Source organism: Octopus bimaculoides, chromosome 6, assembly GCF_001194135.2.
Source record: "Octopus bimaculoides isolate UCB-OBI-ISO-001 chromosome 6, ASM119413v2, whole genome shotgun sequence".
Classification (NCBI taxonomy): Eukaryota; Metazoa; Mollusca; class Cephalopoda; order Octopoda; family Octopodidae; genus Octopus; species Octopus bimaculoides.
In genome coordinates, this window is record NC_068986.1 from 101,610,223 (window position 1) to 101,617,098 (window position 6,876).

At 32.6% G+C, this 6,876-nt stretch overlaps 1 protein-coding gene across 2 annotated transcripts in view; it reads right to left on the minus strand.

The window, feature by feature from the left end:
• The window catches only part of LOC106869714 (2-phosphoxylose phosphatase 1), a 134,477-nt gene that overhangs the window by 60,660 nt on the left and 66,941 nt on the right, over positions 1–6,876 (minus strand). The gene's annotated exons all lie outside the window — the stretch shown is intronic.

Here is a 6,876-nt window from a genome sequence, read left to right on the forward strand (position 1 = left end):
ATATATATATATATATATATATAAATATATATAAGAGAGAGAGAGAGGGAGAGAGAGAAAGAGAGGGAGAGAGAGAGAGAGAGAGAGAAAGAGAGAGAGAGAGAAAGAGAGAGAGAGAGAAAGAAAGAGAGGCCAATTAATTTCATATTATGTTTTTTGAATGGGCTGCCTCCCTTTGAATCATTATGATACTGCATATGTACGTTGCCTTTTATGAGTATGAAATTGTTTTGCGTTTTTAAATAAAATGCTACTTTGTTCATACATCTCTTCGGCTAGGTGTTGGATGTTATATCTTTTTTCTGTTTATAATGAGGTTGAATGTAAATTTTCATACGATCATACTCCACGAGTTTAGACACACAGAAACTGTTTGAATTATACATATATTTACACGAAAAGTAAATGATATATTTTCTGTATAATTAGGTTCGAAAATCTGATTATTAATTTTCTTAAAAATAAAGAAACAATGTCTACAACATTTTGTGTATTATCAGAAAAAATATTTTATTTGAATTAATATTGTAAATACTAAAATATATAAATATAACAAATTTATATCAATTTAATTTATAGGTTCACGTTATTTTATCTGATGTAAACAATTGGGTGGTACAGAATCGAAATAAATTAGGTTAGTGGGGGGGGGGGATTATTTTTGAAAATATATAATCTTTCTTGTTCTTGTCTTCTCCAAAACGTATAATTTTAGAAAATATATAATTCTTTCTGTTTTAGTATTTCATTATTGTATGGTTGTTTGTATGTTACACATACCAGTTTGCATATTTTTTATATATCATTAGTTTCTTTTAGCATGTTTCTATCTTAAGGTAAAATTGCAACAAAAGAAAATATGAAAGAGAAGTATGCGTTTAGGTGTCTACTTGTTTCAGTTTCCGTATATACGTCCTTACCGGGAAAACATCCTGAGGAATTGTAGTTGACCATAATTATCTTAGGATTTGCTTTTATATTTGATATATATTTTAGTGTTTATTTGTTTATCTGACGCATCTAAGTTACAGGATATAAATACAGAAATCATATGTATATTATATAACACCAAACTATTAAAGGAAAGAGACATACTGGCAGGCGCTTTATAACAGACTCGCACAAATGCTTATATGCTTAATATATGTGTATGTCAATATTTATGCGAGTAAACATGTAAAGTTGAAGATATGAGACAGTAATCCACAACTTGACATATCCGTTCCTATGTCTCTAGATTTTTGGGAAACAACTGAGTCGTCAACACTGTAGTTAAACGTGCTATCAGGTTTAATATACATTTTCCTCTGCTGCATGGACTACAGAAAGTTGCAGTAAAATATTTGTTTCCCGTATTCATGCCTTCCTGACAAGGATCTAAATCAGAACAACTTCGTGGGAAAACAGCACAACTGCCTTACTGTTCGAGTATGTGACTTCTATCTTTCTTGTTATATCTTTTTTTCTCCTGTATACACTGACATACGCACGTACACCAGTTTCACGTACTGGTAGGTTCCACATTATAGCAGAAGACTCATAATAAATATGCCTCATATTGGGAACTATCCAAAGATCACATAACTGAAGTCTGAATTATTTATATTGATGTCAAAACCTCAAACTCCTCTTTATTCTAAGAATAAACAAACAACTGTCGTCCGGAGTCGATATATTGCAAAGGATTTCAGATGTGAATTCCACACTCAGCTTCGACTTAAACATACACAATGTTCTTTATTATTAATGTAATTATACACGAATTCAAAAAAAAAAAAAAGAAAAGCGCTTGGCAACAACTGATAATTATTTCATATTCAATGTACCTGAAGATATCACGGGTAGCAATTTCTAGTCTGTACCCTTTAAATTTAGTTTAGTTTTACAACTGCTGCACTTTACATGCAGTTATTGCATAACGTCGTGGCTATCTATTCGGTAACGTTCATAATATTTATGCACCAAAAGGTGAAATAACTGAATAGACCATAAGTTATTTCTTCTTTTAGTCGAAATGATATTAGAAGCAATTAATATTTACCTATAATATAGTTTAATCGGCTTAAATCGTTGTATTTTTATATATTTCCCAAGCATCTTAAAAGAATATATCATAAAACACATGGAAATGTGCCAAAGGCTTTCTATGGTAATAACTGAGATAAATTTGGGTTTGTTCATTGATTCTCTAATCGCACTTTGCATCATTCAAGAGAGAGACAGAGAGAGGCAGAGAAAGTAAAATAGAATATAGTGATAGGTAGCAAAAGAGGTGGAGGTTAAGTGCACGTAATGGGTTTGATGGTACTTAATGAACAAATGAAGACTACACACAAACAATGAGATAAAAAGAATCATGGCGTAAACATATGTAAAGAGGGAGATGTTATGGAGGAATCGTAGAAATGATAGACTTGATTTGGTAATTAACATACTTCTTTTGAAAATTAAACTTTTGTTATATTATTTTCGATAAGCACAATGGAATTTATTATTTAGCTTTTACATATTTCCGCCATTGGGCAGCGGCTGTGCTGGGGCAACACGGTGAAGGATTTAGTCGAAGAGATCAACTCCCGTTCATACTATTAAATCTGGTACTTATTCTATCGGTTTCTTTTGCTAAATATCTAAGTTACGAGGACATAAACAAATCAACACCAGTTGTCAAGCGGGCCTGAGAACAAAAACATAATACGCACACATTGATATATGTATATACGACAAGCTCCTCTCAGTTTCCCTCAATCAAATTCACTCAAAAAGCTTTAGTTGGTCCGGGGTTGTAAAAGAAGACACTTGCCCAATATTTCACGCAGTAGGACTGAACCCAGAAATATTTATTTGGGAGACAACGTTCTTACCGTATAGCTGTGCTTATTAAAAATATTTTTTTTAAATATTACCTTATGCCATATTAACTTCTATGACACCCGGTAGCAAAAGTATACTTGTTTGACGGGCAAACCACTTGTATAAATTATATATCTGGAAAACTGAGCGAAAATTTTTTATATCAATTGATTAAACCTAATGGTTTTTCGGAGATTATTTTGTCGCAAATCGGGCGATGTATCCTGATCACCAGAACTCATACAAAAGAAAATCGAAGACGTAACAAGTTTAGGGAGAAAATAGTGGTGCCAGAACAAATTTAGTAGTCAACGGAATGAAACAAATGTTAAAAGACTTATTACCGTCGAGACTTGCAATCAAACTTACGACATTCAAACGGTCAACTAATTTCATTTACAATTATATAGTAATATATTTTTACGACATATATATTCTATATTATCGTTTTTTTTCTTAGAAATTAGTTCATATAAAGGTCAAATTTGGAAGAGGACTACACTGCATGATATACCTCAGCAATCTCTTCTAGGGTAATCAAGGGAGATCACACCAGATATTGGCACCAATTTTAGTTGTCATACATTTTCTACAGTAAGGGAAGCATAAGAGTAACACAAGAAGATTTAAATATATGTTAGGATTTATGATATACGTTAACGTAATTACCTATGTATGTCTATATGCGTGCGAATATATATATATGTGTGTGTGTGTGTGTGTGTGTGTATGTGTGTGTGTGTGTGTGTGTGTGTCTGCGCGCGCAAATGTGTGTACATATCTGTGTAGCGTATGTTTTTGACATTGATTGCATTTCTTTGTAAGAAAATCTGTATCTGAGCATATAGGTGAACGATATGTAGGTCATAATTTTTCATGTGTCCTTCACTTAATCTGCATTGCTGATTATGTCAAACTGTTCTCATGTAGGTACCATATGCCATTCATGTGTGGAGAATTCATCACCTTTCATATTTAAAATAAACGCCCGACATTTTAGTAAATTGGACATCTGCAAACAAATCAACTGAAACTTAGGTATATAGAACATATAAAGAAATCGCATAGCGTATAATTAATTCAAAATATGTCAATATACATTAAAGACATACTAAGAGTAAATTGATCTAAAGTGATAGCAGCTACATATTTCTTTTGCTGTATCGTCTATAAATAGCAGTTTAAGTTTAATCATCACAAAATTACAAGTTTCGGTTTACGAATATGTAGCACATGTATTTTGTAGTGTTGAATTTACATTTTTAATAAAACCTTAAAGGATCAACGCAGAAACAACTTAAGATTGAAAAAAGAAATCTAATGAATCACTGCTGACCTAGGTCTTAACAGCTACAATACCTGTATTGTGAGTGGTATAATTTTTAAGTCGTGTAACCAGTTAAATTGGGAATGTAACAATTTATAAAGCTTACAACTATTAAAGTATTAGTCAATTATGCTTATTTGAATACAGGCTGAATTATTTCTTTCTTACGCTGTCCTCATTCACCACCTATACTCTCAATAAAACAACTTCAAAGCCACAGGTAAAGCATTGATTAAAATCTCCATGCATTTATTTCAATGTGACCCATTTCTTTATAAATTTGTTGAGCGAGCCAACAAAAGATTTATTTAGAAATGTTGTATCGTAAGTTCATCATACTACTAACGTTTGCACAGAATTTCGAAATGCTATGCATGCGTAAAAGTTTATTTATTGTATTTTGATTTTCAATTAATTAATGTAATTTATAATTGAATCTCGTTTTGATTATATTTAAAATAATGTTTTGCAAGTTTAAAAAAAACCCTGTGTATCCTAAATAAACTCGTGATATATTTTCGTAATATATACAATTTAGAGTTTTTTTTCTATTTTTATTGTGTTAAGAACACATTGGCTTCATGTTTGTTAAAAATGTATATTTGCTGTTCTGTTGTCCGAGGTTAGTCATAATCAAGCGGACATCTTCATTCCTGAGGCTTTCCACACGTGACCAGCAGGCCCGTTCATAGTTATTAACTAATATACTTTTCACATTGAAAGAAACATTAGTTAAATTTAAGCAAGTACTCTGCTCTTAGTTGCAAGTTGATTTTCGCAATAGATGCTACAAATATTTCGCCTTAAAAGGTACGATTGATTGCTCAAATCCAATTTTAGACTTGACAACTACGATAGAACGTCAACACAAAACTGATGCAAACAGTATTGCATGAATAAAATTGAATTTAAATCTCGAACATGTCCCGTTGATTGCATTAGCTATTTGCTCGTATTCTGTTCTACGATCGTATAACTGTCAAGACGCAGAGTTAAACTGTAAAAGCTCTTGATTAATCCTTCAGCGTTCACATAATTCTGTCAAAAGAAATGCATTTTTATTCATGTTTGTATCAATCTTGCTTTATCTTGAAGCTTTGAAATTTTGATGAGGTGACTGTTAATTAACAAAATGATATTGTAGGGTTGATGTGGGAAGCGAAATCTGGTCAGTCTCAGCATAAAACAAGTGGACTATATGGACTTAATTTGGCCTCTTTAAATGCTAAAGTGTTAACAGAATAAGAAAGGTTGTCATTTCCACAAATTGTTGCTGCAGATATTTCATATTTAATCACTGATCCCTACAAGCAAGTGTAGCTATGACATTCATGTTGCGACCATGGTATATACTATTCAGACAGTTTATGTAGAATCACGAAACTTTTTTCTTCTTTAGACTCCCATTGCAGTGATGCCATTTTCATATATTATCAGGGCTAACAAACATACTCTCGCAGAACAGCTAGTTTTGATGTATTATACATACAGTATTCTACCACATAACATTTCCTACCCATTATCTAGTTTATTTTTATTGCATACATTTTATTTTATAATTAACTTTTATTTTCCAAGAATGAATGCTGTACTATTCCGTAAAAAACAGTACAAAATAATAATATCAACATGTTGAACCTTATGGTTTTTGTGAGATTATTCTGTTGCAAATCGGATCATGTATTTCGAGTATCAGACTTGATACTGAGGGACATGGAGGATGTAACAACTGGAGGGAGAGACAGTGGGAGCCAGAGAAGTTTAGTAATCAACTGAATGGTACTGTTGTTTAAAGACAAAAGATACCGCTGAATCTAGCAAACAAAATGTCGACCTCCTTACGCGGACGGCAAGAGAAGAGATACTTGCAGCAAACTGTAATATTTAAATACGAACACAGCACTAGTGTTGGGCAGAGTGAGGACGCTTAGCTATTATCGGAATTGCGTTGTTTGCTCAGTACAAGTATATAATGCGATCCTTATCATAGGAAAATGAAGCACACAGGGGTAAAGTGCGAGAGCGCAGATTGTAAAGATATTTTGGATTTAAAATACATATAAATAATTAAAAATATTCAAGCATCATATAATTACACACACACACACACACACACACACACACACACACACACTATCACACACACATAGGTCATCCCATAAATAATGCGGTTGTTTCAATTGCTTGAACTAAACGCCGGAGCTGGACGGGATAAACTACCTGCATAAACTTGCTATGAAAGCAGGTAGTAATTTCCCCTTGTCCTAATTCTTAGTGTAAGTTTCGAAGAGAGCGGTTCGATTTGAAAATTTATATTTTCATAGCTATAATGGAAGTGACGAAGGAGCATATTCGGCATATTTTGCTTTATGAGTTTAATAAAGATACAAACACAACTGAATGAGCGAGGAATATTAATACAGTATATGCGGATCGTACAATAAGTGTCAGCCAATGTCAAAGATGATTCTAGAAATCGGAGCCGGAAACTACTGCCTAAAAACTAGCGTTGTCCTGGAAGATCTACAGAGCTCGACGAGGACGTCCTGCAAACCCTGGTGGAAAAGAATTCCACGTAACTGTTGAGAAACTGGCAGACAAGCATGGATTTGGTCATTTGCATATAGATACATACATACATTAGATATATGTATGTGTATATATATAATATATATATATATATATATATATATATA